The sequence below is a fragment of the Protobothrops mucrosquamatus genome, unplaced genomic scaffold (genome assembly GCF_001527695.2).
Source record: "Protobothrops mucrosquamatus isolate PMUCROS unplaced genomic scaffold, P.Mucros_1.0 scaffold664, whole genome shotgun sequence".
NCBI lineage: Eukaryota > Metazoa > Chordata > Lepidosauria > Squamata > Viperidae > Protobothrops > Protobothrops mucrosquamatus.
Window position 1 is genome coordinate 449182 of NW_015386952.1, and position 15720 is coordinate 464901.

At 38.4% G+C, this 15720-nt stretch overlaps 1 protein-coding gene across 1 annotated transcript in view; it reads right to left on the reverse strand.

Moving 5' to 3' along the window:
• ITGBL1 (integrin subunit beta like 1) overlaps positions 1-15720 on the reverse strand; it is a 175672-nt gene that overhangs the window by 63309 nt on the left and 96643 nt on the right. The gene's annotated exons all lie outside the window — the stretch shown is intronic.

Consider the following 15720-nt stretch of genomic DNA (forward strand, 5'->3'; position numbering starts at 1 on the left):
GGATAAACTGGTCCTGGTTTGTTCTCAGTCTTTTAAGTGGCCACAGACTACGAGCAAAAGTGGCATTTGATCACAAGGTAAGGAGACATTGAGAAATGTTTCCCTTTTTGCATTTGAGCATCCAAGAAGGGACAGGAAAGGAGAAAGGGAAAGAGGAAAGAAAAAGAAAAAGAAGGAAAGAGGGGAAGAGATCAAGGAAGGAAAAAAATAAAAGAGGAGAAAGAAGAAGAAAGAAAGGAGGATGAAGAGGAAAGGGAAAAAGGAAGGAAGGAAGGAAGGAAGAAAGGAAGGAAGGAAGGAAGGAAGGTTATAAAGAGAGGGAGGGAGGCTCTGAGGGAAGTCCTGCCTTAGCACTTGGCCACGAGCAGCCCTGTTGCCCTTTTGCCATCCCCTTGCCCCCTCCTCCTGATTTATCCTGGTGGTCTCCCATCTTATTGCGAAGGGTGCTTTGGTTACAAAGCTGTGTCTCCTCACATGGAGAGGGAGTGGGCCTCCCTCTGACCCACGTACTTAGGACACAGTGCTGAGGAGAACCTGTGCTCATGGTGTTAGACATATTAGTCCCAACTTGCACACACTGGGGGTCTATCAGTGAGAAAATCAAGAACCCAGTTGCACCAAGGAGTACTGAAGCCAAAAAGGGCCAGGTTGTCTACTAAATGCTGAGGAATGATCATATTAAATGCCGAACTAAAGTTAACAAACAGCATTCGCACATGAGTATTTCTTTCCTCTAAATGTGCCAAGCTCAGATGGAGAAATAGGAAATAGCATCCTCAAAGGAACAATTTGAACAGTAAGCAAACTGAAGTGAGTCAAACGCTGGAGGGAGCCGGGATACAATTAAGTCCTTTATCAGCCTTTCAAAACATTTCATAATGATGGGCATAAGTGCAACCGGATGATAATCATTAAAACCTGTGATTGAAGACGTTTTTGGCACTGGCGAAGTAATGGCAGTTTTAAAACACGATGGGAACACTGCCTGCTTTAATGAAAGATTGAAAATATCTGTAAGAACACAAGCCAACTCATCTGCACACTCCCTAAGAACACGCCCAGGGATATTATCCAGGTCTGCTGCTTTACAAATGTTAACTTTCCGCAATATCCTCCAGACAGAGGTAATCTCAAAGCTAAGCACTTGCTTATCAGGATGGGGTATAGCTTTCCTATATGAAAACGTACATGAAATGCTGCTCCATTATTTAAAAACCAGGGATTTTTTTTGTCATAGAACGCCCAGAACGGAGTTCCGGCACCTTTTTTGGATGGAACCTTATAGAGTAGGCAAGGCGGGTTGTATGACGTGTGTGAGTTCCGGCACTTTTATTTTTTATTTTACAAAAAAAGCACTGTTAAAAACTATCTGTGTTAGTGCACACACACACACACACACACACGTTTGTGCAGACATATATAATTACATAGTTATATATTTTATGTACAATATCAGAAAAGAGGTTTTCACACATACATAGTCAAGTAATTACAGAAAGATACACACAGCTGCTTCACTGTTCTGATCCAGAGTTAAGTTGCTTTGTAAAACCGGGTCAGACAGATAAACTCAATAGAAATGATTGCAAAACAGATATATATTTATTCAGAGAAATACTTGCATTTATGATGGTTGCTTCTGGATATTACATGTCTGTTCATTCCTATAGGTGAGAAATTAATGCTTTCTCCATACCATTTCTATAACTTGGATTAGAGCCATCAGAGATGTGCAATGACCCCATGCTTTCTCTTAGACAAAGACATTCCAAAACTGGCTCGTGTCCAGGAAGTCCTGCAATGCCCTTTAGAAACTCCTCCCACTGACCTACTGACATGATATAGCTGACTAGCTAAAACTACCTTACCCATAAGCCATCTCTTAAGGAGACAGCACTTAACCCAATAAATGCCAACATTCTAACATACAGACCTACGTGGTCCAGAACATTCACCAATAGAACAGCTTCTGCCATAAAAACAGGAAGTGGTCCCCAAAGTCCCCTGCAGCTCTTGTAGTCACTAGAAAATTGTAGGGTGGAAAGAGAAAACCACTTTCTGAAGGTTTGACCTTAAAGTTCACATGTAATTGAGTTCCATCTATAACAAGGTGATCCAGTGCTTACTATGTGAACAGAGGCATTGGTTTCCCCACATCTTTCCCTGTTTTACATCTGAAAACTAATTTTTACTTTGCACATGAATGAAAACTTATTTCTACTTTGTGACCATGACAAAGGGAAGTGAAAGTAGGTCACTGTTGATGAGCCAAGGCTAATTTTCACAGTATTTATTAAGATAAAAACAGAATGCCACGTTTTTATATAAATGATAACAGCTGAATTGGAAGTGGGCAAAAGGGGAGGGATTCAAAGACGCAGGTTGCCCATTCTTGTTCTAAACCTCAGGGAGGATTTATTTATCTTCCCCAGTACTGTCCAGTTACTCAATCAGATTTTTTTTTTCATTATCTGCAGTCTGGGTCTTTTCACTGAAAATCTGTAAGACTCAATGCAGAGCCTCATGTTGGAAAACATGTCCATATTAGTTAACTGCTACATATGTGCAGCTGCTTTGTATATCTATATGCTCTAAAACTCTTATTGTCATAATCTTTAACTGGGTGAAACAATAGATCATAGAGCAACAATGTTTGAATCAAGGTACTTCAAATGGGCTAACTTACAGAATGCATCTGAAATCTTGGACCCGTGACCCTCAAAAGAATGAAATTTGGGGAAATTGTGGCTGCTTCAGTGCTACTGGCTGCTACTGGGCTGCTGCTGCAGTCACATAATTTTCGATTTCATCATTCTGTGATAGTTTACCAGCAAGTCTCTCAATCCCTCACACCCTTCCCCATCTAGCAGCTGGGAAGGGGAGGGAAAGGAAGGGAAAGGAAAAAGGAAAAAGGGAAAAGGGAAAAGGGGAAAGGAAAGGAAAGGAAAGGAAAAAATTTCTGAAGTTCCCTGTCAGATTCCCACTAGGAATTTCAAAGGGGAAGCTGGCAGGAAGTCAGAAGTCGCTTCTGTCTCCACTGTTTTTCAGTCATTCTGCTTCACTTTCAGAAAAGGAAATGTCTCTGAAATGATGACCCAACAAGGTACAGATTGTCTAGTGGCTAATACAAACAGAAACTGATTTACACATATTTCCCTGCTCTCCTCTTCTTTTGGAGGCAGAGCTTACATCTTCAGTTTAAGGAAACAAATACATCAAATGCTGAAGTTAACTTTACATATGTTGTCTTGTGCACCTCTGCACAGTTGTGTAAGATCTGTGCATGAAGAAATCGGTTCTTGGTTGATTCTTGGGTTTTCCTCTGCCCTTGATTTTTGTCTAAGAGGTATGCTTTCTAAGAGCTGCCACGTACAAACTGACTGATCTGGATATGTTTAGGTGCGACATTTATCTTGAATTACATGGGGGAAACCACACTGGTTTCTTTTTTTTAAAAAAAATATAACAAACTATAAACAAAACACTGAGAATAAGAGTTGTAATTGTGGTGCTGCTCCTAGGAGGCAAGATAGATGGAACCCTAATTTGTTTCAAATACTAATTTCTGTAAAAAAAAAAAAAAAAACTTCAAGAAAAAAAAAGAGTTCAGTTAATGTGCTCCATCTGTGCTCAAATTATTCACAGTAGGGAGGTTGCACAACCTGTTTATGGCAGGAAAAGCACAGGAAAAAGCTTGACTATATCCAAATAGAACATAATAAGGAACAAAAAACCTTTAAAAGAAATCACCCTGTATATGAAAGCTTAGAGCAGCGGTTCTCAACCTATGGGTCGCAACCCCATTTGGGGTCAATCGACCATTTCACGGGGGTCGCCAAGCAAGGCTGTCCGCCATTTTTTCCCTTTTCCGGCGGGTGCCTTACCTCCCTTGAGCTGGGCCAACTGGTGGTCGGCCTGCTCCGTCTCTGCCGCTTGCCAGCTACGCCTCGGCCGGCGCAGGGGGCGTAACCACGCATGCGCGGCGCTCCCGGGCAGGGAAAGTCCTCGACTTACGACCGGCTGGGTAGTCCTCGACGTACGACTGGTTTAGTCCTCGACTTACGACCGGTTTAGTCCTTGACTTATGACCGTTTAGTCCTCGACTTACGACCGGTTGGGGGTCACGGCATTAAAAAGGTTGGGAACCACTGGCTTAGAGGAAGACTGATGGAAACATATCACTCATAGAAGAAAAGAGAAACCAAGAGCAATGCTCTTGCATTGTCCAGCCCCTTTGGAGCTGAGCAATCAATTTCACAGCCTCCCCCTGGAAGAAAGCATGCAGACACCTAGAAAAGAGGCATCATCGAGTGCTCCTATGAAAGGAAGAAAAGTAGCTCAGACTTTCCTAGGGGGAAAAAAGGTGAGTGTTGGTGATAGGAAATTCAATTCTCGGGTGAACAGAACTAGCTATCTACAGACGAGACATTCAATCTAGGGAAGTACGTTGTCTCCCTGGAGCAAAAATCAAAGATGTGACTGAGAACCTTACTAATCAATCGCACAGATTACTATCCCTTTCTTCTCCTTCACATAGGGATGAATGACACAACAATTGATCTGAAAACAATATCCAGAAATTATGAACAGCTAGGCAAGAGAGTTAAGGAGTTGGAAGCACAAATGGTGTTTTCATCTTTACATCCAATGACAGGTCAACACCCAATGAGGCAACAAAGAATTTTAGAAATGAACCACAGGTTTAAGAATTGGTGCAACCAAGAGAAATTCAGATTTCTGGACCATGGTCTGCATTACCTACATAAAGAGCTTCTGGCAAGGGATGGGCTGGACCTCACAATAACTGGGAAGAATGTATTTGAAAAATGACAGGTTCAACTTATTAGAAGGGCTTTAAACTAAAATTGAGGGAGAAGGATGACCAATCCTTAGGATCCTTAGAACCTATTCCCAAGCATAAACCCCAGGACAACCAATGAAACAATGAAATACGGAATGATGGGAAGGAAGAAAAACTCAGATATAAAGTAGGAGATATAGGAAGCATACCCATGGTCAGTCATAAAGAGTTCAAATGCCTATACAAAAATGCTCAAAGTTTGGGGAACATACAAGGTGAGATTGACTACTAGTACATGAGGGCAAGTATGATATAGTTGTCATTACTGAAACTTGGTAGGATGAAACTCATGACTGGAACATACTGATGGAAGCATACAAACTGTTTAAAAGAAACAGACCTAACAAAAGAGGAGGTGGAGTTGCATTATATATAAAAGATCACTACATCTCTACAGAAATGTACAAAACCAAGAATGAAAACTTCCAAGAATGCATACGGGTCAATATAAAAGAAAAAAAGAATGACATTGCCATACTATAGGCCACCCAATCAAGTAGAAGAAATAGATGAACTTTTTGCTAACAAGTTAACAAATGTATGTAGAAAACACACCACAGTAGTAATGGGGGGACTTTAACTACCCTGACATCAAATGGGAGACAAATTCTGCATCAAGTGGGAGATCAAAAAGGCTCCTGATCAACCTAGCTGACAACTTTGTCATCCAAAAATTAGAGGAGAATACTAGAAGGACAGCTCTACTAAACTTAATTCTTACTAACAGAGAAGAAATGATAGAGGGGATTCAAGTTGCCGGAACTTTGGGGAGAGTAACCATATTGGAATTCAATATAATGCAAACACAAACAATAGACATAATAAAACCAGTGCCTTAGACTTTAAAAGAGCTGATTTTAACAAACTTAGAGAAAGGGTTCAATGGATAAAAATTTTAAAGGGGATAACAACTCAAGAAGCTTAGGAAACCCTGGAACCTATGATTATCTCAGTCCAGCTTAATACCACTGAAAAAGAAAAACAAGAAATTCAAGAAAAAAACAGCATGGTTACACAAAGAATTTGCTGATAAACTGAAAGATAAGAAGGATAAGTACAAAAATGGAAAGAGGCTGGAGGCTAAAACATATGAAGAACAGTTGCAGGAAATGGGTATGTCTAGTCTAGTGAAAAGAAGGACTAAGGGAGACATGATATCAGTGTTCCAAAGCACCAGAAGGCAAGACAAGAAACAATGGATGGGAAATAATCAAGGAGAGAAGCCGTGTAGAATTAAGGAGAAATTTGCTAACAGTGAGAACAATTAACCAGTGGAACAGCTTGCCTTCAGAAGCTGTGGGTGCTTCATCACTGGAGGCTTTTAAGAAGAGTCTGGGTGGTCATTTGTCTGGAATGGTATAGGCCCTCTCCTGCTTGACCAGGGGGTTGGACTAGAAGATCTCTAAGGTCCCTTCCAACTCTGTTATTCTGTTACCTGATTGCTATCAAAAACAAAACTCTTTGACTGCATTCAGTCTCAAACCATCAGTAGCACTCCAACTTTAAAGATTGTTCTTCTGTAAACTGCTAATTCCAGAAACTGACTAGTTAGTAAACATTTTTAGGGAATCAGATATACATTATTTGTCCTTTACCTCCTGAATTGTCCAAGAACAGCCAGAGTTTTTATGTAACCTTTGCAATTTTAGTAAAAAATGCCAGATTTTAAGATGAACTTGGCAAAAGTGGAATCTAAGTTGATAGAAGCAGGAGAACAAAAACAAATCAGGCATCAACTGGAATAAAAAAAAATAGTTACAGAAAATAGAGGTAGTCCTCTACTTACAACCAGTTGCTGTTCAAAGTTATGATGCCCCCCCGAAGCTTCCTACAACCCAATGTCAAAGTTATAAAAGCAGCACCCACTCCTGCAGTCATTGCATTTTGTGCACTTAGCAACGGGGTTTGCAACATTCCATGGTCATGTGACCATGATTTTTAATGTGGCTTTTTTGCTGGTTTATTTCCAGTTTCCAGCACAAAAAAAGTTCATTGGGTAAAATGGATTTGCTTAACAGCCACAGTGTTTGCTTAATGATTGCTGCAAAAAATGTAAAATCGGGTCCACTCCTTAACAACTACAATATATGACCATAATTCTGAGCTTAATTACAGTAGTAAGTTCATGACTACCTGTAAGGGATTTTTTTAAAAATAAAGTGAACAGAGGGCTAATCAGAAATATCATATCTGAATCATTGACATTATTTACTATAAATGACATGATCTCAACAGCAACATACGGATTCTGCTTTTGAAATAGATTATAATCTGTTTTTGAAATAGATAATAATCTATTTCTTTATTATTGATTTGTTTTTTACTTGGTGGTTTCTAAAATTAGCAGTAGTTGTAATATTAAAATTTGATGGAGTTATAATGTATTTTATATTCTGTTAATTCTGGAGACTGAAAAGGACTGAATATAACAACAACCAAGAATATATGGAAAATCCATGTTCCCCTCGCACCTGTACTAAACATTCTAGCCCCTGAAAACACAAAACTGAAATCTCTATTCATCAGAGGAATAACAGTCTTCACTGTTTGTAGTTTATTCATATAGTTTTATCTCTTCATTTTCTTGTGCTCTGTTTCTTGGTGCCCTTCAAAAACTGCCTGTAACTTAGCTTTTTGCTATCTCCTATATATTAATTACTCTATGTTTGTCTGTGTATGTGCACTTATGTGTGAAAAAAGCACAATATGAAACCAACCTTGAGAGAAATCTCAAAGCCAAATAAATAATCAGTTGAACTTGATCTTCTTTTATAGACAGATCTTTTCCCAGAATAGCACCTGTTTGTCTTTGTGACTCAATAATTAAAATATACAGTTAATTCTTGCACGTGTAACCATTCTTCCAAATGAAGCATGTGAAGGAGGGAAGATTATAAGTTGTCAAGCACTCCCCAAACTCCCAGTAAAGGCAGAGAGATTTTCCCCACCCATGCTATATTTTAAACACACTTGACTAGATAAAAATAGTGTTTAACTTTTGTCATCATCATGAATGACAATAATACATTGATCCCTTCAATCAGCCAAAGGAACAAAACATAGGAAATTGATGAATGACTCATTTCAACATACATACACTGTGTTGTATATACTGACACCCCCCAAAGTCTAGATCAGTGGGCGAACCTTTTAGAGACTGAGTGCCCAAACTGCAACCCCAAACCCACTCATGCATCGCTGGGTGCCGGTTGGGCGAGGCCACCGAGTGGGCGTGGCCACTGAGCTGTCAGCTTGTGCTCGCTCGCTTGCTGTCCGCTCCAACTCGTGCTCGCTGTCTGCAGCAAATGCTGTTTCCGCAGAAAGTTGTTCCTTTTATAGCCTCTCGTCTATTCCCAGACTGCGCATGTGCGGAGAGGAGGAGGGAGCAGCTCGGCCCAGCAATGGCTCGCGTGCCATCAGAGACGGCTCCGCGTGCCACCTGTGGCACGCGTGCCATAGGTTCGCCACCACGGGTCTAGATACTACGAATGCTAAATAAAACAGTACAAACATGCAATAAAAATCAAACGAACAATTATAGAAAAAGCATTTACAATAATCAGAGAAGCTGCACTGTATCTAAACTGCAACTGTGACATAGCGGTTTAATCTAGAAATTAGAATGTTCATACAGCAGAGTATTGCAAATTCCCTAAAGCTCCTTTAAAGGGAAACCAACACATGAGAATAGATAATCATTTGTACCTCTTCTTAGCCTATCTCTGAACAGCAAAAACCCAATCTTTATTGGCCTCAGAAAAATTAAACAGGGTCTGAATTGGTGAGTATTTGGATGGGAAACCAGCCAGGAATTCTCAGGGCTCTGAGCTTCACAGTAAAAATATAGGTCTCCGATATCTAGCCATAGGCTCACTACTGCCTCCTGCTGATTTCAGTTTGAAAGGTGTGAAAAATCAGTTCCAAATGAAATCAACTCATGATTATACAGAAAAGATATAGCACAACGGTATAATTATTATTTATTATTCAGCATATGATGAGAACATGACAGAAGAGAATTAATATATATACAGTCCACATAATTATAAGTAAAACTTCTATGGCAGTATGGCAATGGCCTCATCACTGGATGTCCAATTCAGCTATCCAGTATGGATAGCTGACATTGCTTCATGCAGATCTTCTAGGGAACCCGAGAATGCTTGTCCTGGGCAATCTTGCACAATATGTTTAATAGTTTGCATATCAGCACCACAATTGCAAGAAGGGAAGTTTTCCATCCCCACTGATATAGGACAGAGGCACTTCTTCCAGTATCACACTTAATTCTGTTCAGTTTTGTCCAGACAGAATGAGGCAGGTCAAAATCGGGTGGTTTGATAGAGGGATCACTAATGGTCAGGCCATAAGAAGGAGCCTTGGACCATTCCTCTCTCCTGGCATCCTCGGGGTTGAACTGGGAAGATGTTAAGTGAATAGCTGCTTTCCAAGCCAAGCTGGCCCATGGGATTTTAATCTTGTTCATTGTCCTGGTGAATAGGGAGGGTCTTGTTCAACATCCTTGACCATAACTGAATGAGAGCTTGTTGTCTTCTGATGTGGGGAGGTACTGATAACCAGAGCACAGGAGTGAAATGTGCCAGAGATGATACACATTATCTGGCGGAGTTGGACATTGATCATTTGGGTGTGGACACTATTAAGTCACATGTTGGCACAATATTCAGCTGTGGAATAAACTGAAGGCAAAGCTGTTTGTCAGAGGATGTTATCATCAGCACCCCAGAATATTCCAGCCAGTCTGTTTAGTAAATTGTTGCGGCTTTTCAATTTTGCAACTGTTTTTTCCAGGCATTGCTGGAAGGTTAGTGATCTGCCTAGTGTTACCCCCCCAGATATTCTGGAAAGTTATTACATTGTAAAATATGGTTCTGGAACTTCACTGAAGGCTGGTAATTTGCCTACCTATTGCTGAGGTGGAATGTGGCTACTTCTGTTTTTGTTAAGCTTAGTTGGAGGCACCTTTTTTTGAAGTAGTCATCCAGCTTCTGGAAATCTTGAGAGAGGATGACCTCTGCATCATTGAAGGTGGTTCTTTGGACTGTGAGATTGATGCCATCGGCATAAATACATTTCTGAGAAACAGTTTCAGGCAATTCATGGGTGTACAAGTGAAAAGGAGCAGGGGATAGAACTGATCCTTGTGATAGTCCATTATTCAACGTATGATGTCTGCTTCTATTGAATTCTGTGAAAACCTGAAATAACCTGTTACTCAACATGTTGTCAATCAAGGCAATGGTGTTACAACAAGATAAAGCCTTGATTAGTTTGAGGAGAAGTCTTTTCTCCAGACAGTATCGTGGGCTGCTGAGAGGTCAAGAAAACCAGAGACATTTTTCATTTTCTTTTGGAATCCATTTGCCATGTAGGAAGTTAATGCAAGGACTTTATTGCTACAATCACATTCGGGATGAAATCCAGCTTGATCTACTTGGATTACAGATTCTACTGTTAGCGCTATTCTGGACAGTATAAGATTCCAGTTCATAAGATGGAGGATACCGAATATTACAAAGGTTACAGCTCACAGCTACAGGTGCCTCCTTGACATAAATCCATTTTAGAAAAATGGAACTGATGTGTTCCACATACTCTACATAGCAATCAGAAAATTCTCATTTTCTTCCTATTTATAAACCAGGAGCCCTCCTGTTCCTCAGCTCCTCTCAAATACAGAAAAGCACAATAAGGATTTTACATGCTTCACCAGCCTGCTGCCTATACATTTTCAGCTGACCTATTTCAACCTGGAATTTCCAAAAGTGGGTAGTGAAAAAATTCTGCCTATTTTCTTAAAGTATTTTCTTATTATCTGTATTATGTTATTATTTATTTGTCAGATTTGCATCTCCAACTTTCCTCCAGCAGCTCAAAATGGCTTACATAGACAAGAGGCTGTGTGTCCCTCTTCATTTTATGCTACAACTACTCTAGGCAATAAATTGCGCTGAGAAACTAACTGTCTCAAAGTTACCTTGTAGGTTTCTATGGCTGCGAATGGACCATACATCAATTCTAATCCAATAGTTGAACTACTATACCACACTGGCTCCAGTAATAGAAGGTGCAGCAAAAAGAGGAAATGAGAACATGACTGATACTATTATTAATAAACTTATCCGGCAGTATACTTTTCACAGCTAAATAAACTATCTTCTTTCAGAAAGCAGATACAGTATACATTTTGCTTGGCTTGAATGTATATATCATGTACATGCACAGCATTTGGAGGTATTGTTTTACAGTTAAGGAAAATAAGATTGTGTCTCATCATTCAGCTGGATCACGATAGACTTGAACACTAGGGCCTATTTAACAAAATGAAATTCAATGTAGAAAAAAGTAAGGTTTTACATTTAGTCAAGAAAAACCAAATGTACAGGTACAGATTAGGGGAAACCTGGCTCAATAGCAGTAACTACAAGAGGGATCTTGGAGTCCTAGTAGACAATCACTAAAATATGAGCCAGTAGTGTACTCTAGCTACCAAAAAAAGCCAATGCAATACTAAATTGCATTAACAGGGATAGAATCAAGATCACATGAAGTGATACTATTCCTTTATAATGCTTTGATAAGACCAACATTTACATGTAGGGGTTCTGATGAGGAAAACCTCATTGTGCTGATATGATGAAGGCTGCCTACTTTTGTACATGTGTTGTGATGTCCCAAGTCTGTATAACAGGAGTGGAGATTGCAGTGTGACAAAAGCAGTAGATCTTGTGGATGCCTCTGCTATGTAAATCTTAGGTGAAATATAAAGAAACGTGTGTTCTTTTTACACTGACATATTAAGTCCCTCTTGGTTGATACAGCTTTGCCAACTATTCAAGCAAAAGAAGAGTGGAACCCCTCTAAACATTTGTTTTAGAGGAAGAAAAAATCCATGCTTCACAAGCATGTTTGAAAAGACTCCAGTCCTGGCTGGTTCAGTAACAGTTGACTTCTCATTGTGTCCTCCTGCTGTCATCTGGTTACATAGCATGAGTGGCTTAACTAGATCAAGCAAGGCTAGGACAGAAACAAATCAAGCAGAGGTAGAAGCCCTACTGGAGAAGAGTGGAGGGAGGGATGAAGCTTGTTGGAACAAAAGCTCAGTAAAAATAAAAAACGTGATAGGGAAGGTGGTGTCAACTGGGAAGCTGTTAGAAAGGAGAACCTTGTAATTTGGAGTAAAAAGGTCATCGCAGAAGCTAAATAGTTCATTTAGAAACAAATCTCAACAAAGATGTAGAATCAACAAAAATAGGTCTATCTACACTCATGTTGTAACTCTGAGTAAACGTTTTTGGAAAACATGAGGAAAATTAGATGAGCATAATTATAGATAATGTGCTCTGAGATGAAGAAGCATCTGTATTCTGGCTTTCAACTTATCACACAATGAATGCCTTTATATAGAAGAGATGCAGATCCAAAACAGTAAAAAGGAGCATCATTCTATCACTTCTGTTCAATGTGGATCCCCAGTGCGTTCCTTTGGCTTTCAAGTGTACAGTACATAATTGCAGCCATGTCACTAGCCTGTCTGCACTGTGTTGTAAAAACTGGTTGTTGTTTTTTTTCAAACTAAAATGAATCACATCCCAAAAGAACTACTCTGCAAATGGATTCATTTGATCAAAGGTCAAATTGAGCTTCTCACAAAATGATTTAGTAAATTGTGACTCTTTTATAAAATTGCCAGTTGTTCTGCTCTCACATATTTCATTAAGTATGCAATCCACCCTTACTGACTTCATTCAGGGTGCTCATCAGCTTGATTATGTGAGTAGATACAGATGCCTACTTAGTCACATAGCCACTCTGGGGAACCAGATCAGGCCAATTCTGACCTTTGGGCTAGTTTTCTTGCTGAAAAGTTCAAAATAAATTGAATCTTGCACTAAACTTCCTTACTCTCTGAATGCAGTACTGTGCTGTTCGTTTAATGCAATGAGGTTTTACCTTAGTAATCAAAGGGAATACTTAGTTAAAAAGAAAAATCTATATAAATATAAGTAGATCACATAGTAGATAGAGAGAAAGACAGACAGATAGATATAGCTAGACAGACAACAAAATATGAATATATCTGCCACAACTGCTTGCATCCTACCCTGGAATATATGAAGTTCAACTTTAAAAGATAACTAAACTTTCCTCCTCTTCCCTTTTTAATTTGTGTGTTGGGTCTTCTTTTTCATACATATTATTACAGCATATATTATGGTGGGAATTCTGACTAATAAGTATTGTAAAACAATTTAAGCTTTGAGAAAAGAATGGAAGAAGGACAGGACAGAGGGATTGAATTAGTTTGGTCAAGTGGTTAAGGCACCACTAGAAACCAGGAGATTGTGAGTTCTAGTCACAATCTGGTATGACAACTGATTGGTTGACTTTGGGCTGATCACTCTTTCTCAGCCCAATCCACCTCACAGGATGTTGTTGTGGGTTAAAATAGGAAGAGGAAGGCATATTAGATATGTCCGCTGCCTTTAATTATTCAAGGTGGAATTAAAATAAACCAATTTGAACAAAGTCAGCAAATGTTTACAAAACTTTTCGGTATTCTCTATCTTTAATGTATGCTTCATAAAACTGTGTGTTAAATTTTATATATTCAACTTCTGGCTAAAAGAGATGCCAGCTTCAGATGTTAAATTTCTCACTGTAGTAAAGAACAAGATTTATTACCCTAAAAGATCAATATTCATTTTTGAAAGAGTAACACATAATTTGTTTTAAAATCATTATGCTGAGCAGAATATTTTTGTTTTATTGTAAAACATCTTGGATAAATGGTAAATGAGATTATTCCAATCATTTTCTGGAAATGAAAAAACAAAACAAAACCAGGAGCAGACTGTACATATTGAACAACATAAATGTGGTAATAATCAGTCAGAATCAAGGTGGCATTTCATTTTAGGAAATCATGTCTTCAGACATCTGCTGAAACATTTGTAATATATATATATATATATATATTGGCTTGGTTGTTGTGTTTTTTAATAAGCAGCCCTGGAAAAGAAATGTGTTAAATTTGAAGATCTTTCTACAATATTTCAATTTTTTCAGTACCATGGACCCAGCCCTTTAAATGTTTCATTAACACATTCCACTGCCTCTGTTATAATTGTATTAACATTTGAAAGTTTACAAAATGTAAATGAAGAACAATTATAGATAAGAGCATCTTGTTGCCTGTATGTGAGATTGCATTATTTTCAATATTATTCTAAACTGAATTAGACATTTATATTTAAATGTTAAAATGTTACTTCCCACTATAGTTTCTGGATGTAATTACCAAAATATATCTATATCTACAATATATCTATATCTATATATCATCTATATCCATATATCTATAGCCATATCCATATCTATAGCCATATCTATCTATCTATCTATCTATCTATCTATCTATCTATCTATCTATCTATCTATCTATCTATCTATCTATCTATCTATCTATCTATCTATCTACCATCTATCTATCTAAATTTGAAATAAATAAATAAATAAAAGCAAAATACAACATATGAACTTGTGTGGATGTGTTGAAAGCAAGGAGAATTTGCAAAGGTAGAAAGGTATGGGCAATATAGTAATAGTACTATTATAGCCTAGAATTATCTATGTTTCCTTATCTCAATCTTTATTGGGGGAGTTATTATTTCTTACTATCTGAGTTTTGCACCATGTTGTTTACTCTGAAAGGGAGTAGCATAATATATCCTATATATAAATTGTAATGAAGGCTGTTGAAGTCATCCTTTGAAAAATCCAAAGTAGCAGATGTCAAATGTTTAAAAAGTGACTAAAAGTACCTGGTTTGTTTTGAGCATCTAATTATTTAGCAACAGGAAGCACAAAACCTTGTCAAAATGTTGCTTTCCCACTATAGTTTCTGGATATATACTAACACAACTACATCCAGAAACAATAATTATATAATATATAAGTATAATATATAATATTTTTAAAGTATTCTCCTCTTGCTTTTATTTATTTATTTGTTAATCAAATTTCTATATCACCCATCTTACCATAGGTGATTCTGGGCAGTGTATAACAAATGGATAAAACCATATGCAAAAAAATAACAAATACAAAAAATCATTTTAAACAGCAAATATTATTTAAAAAAAGAGATACAAGCCCTAGGTCAGGGGTAAGCAACCTTGGCTCTTTTATGACTCGTGGACTTCAACTCCCAGAATTCTTGACCCAGCCATGCTGGCTCAGGAATTCTAGGAGTTGAAGTCCACGAGTCATAAAAGAGCCAAGGTTGCCTACCCCTGCCCTAGGTGAATAAAAAGGATAAGAATAGCCAGCTCAGCAATGGAGAGATCTAAGCTTATCTCTGGTTCTCTAGGAGTCCCAGGCCTGATAACATAACCTACAGCAGGGGTGTCAAACTGCCAGCCCACATATAGCGAAACCGTGCCCACCCCATTGCCAGCAATGGCAAAAAAGCCACGACACGTCACGACACGTCACGTGACATTGCGAGTTTGACACCCCTGACCCAGAGGATCTCATCAGCTTCATGAATTTTCATAATCTGTCTCAGCCTCTCAATCCAATCATGATTTGTTTTGCTCATTCATAATACGATCAAGTCACCTCTTTTTATTATTATTTTTATTATTATTAATTTAATTTCTATACCGCCCTTCTCCCGCAGGACTCAGGGCGGTGCACAGCATATTAAAACAGATACACATATCAATAAAAATAAAAACCCCTCTAAAACCAAATTAAAACCAAATATTCGAAGCTGTGTTCCAATTAAAATTATACTTAAAATCGTCCCTAAATAAAATCCTCCTTAGGTCAGG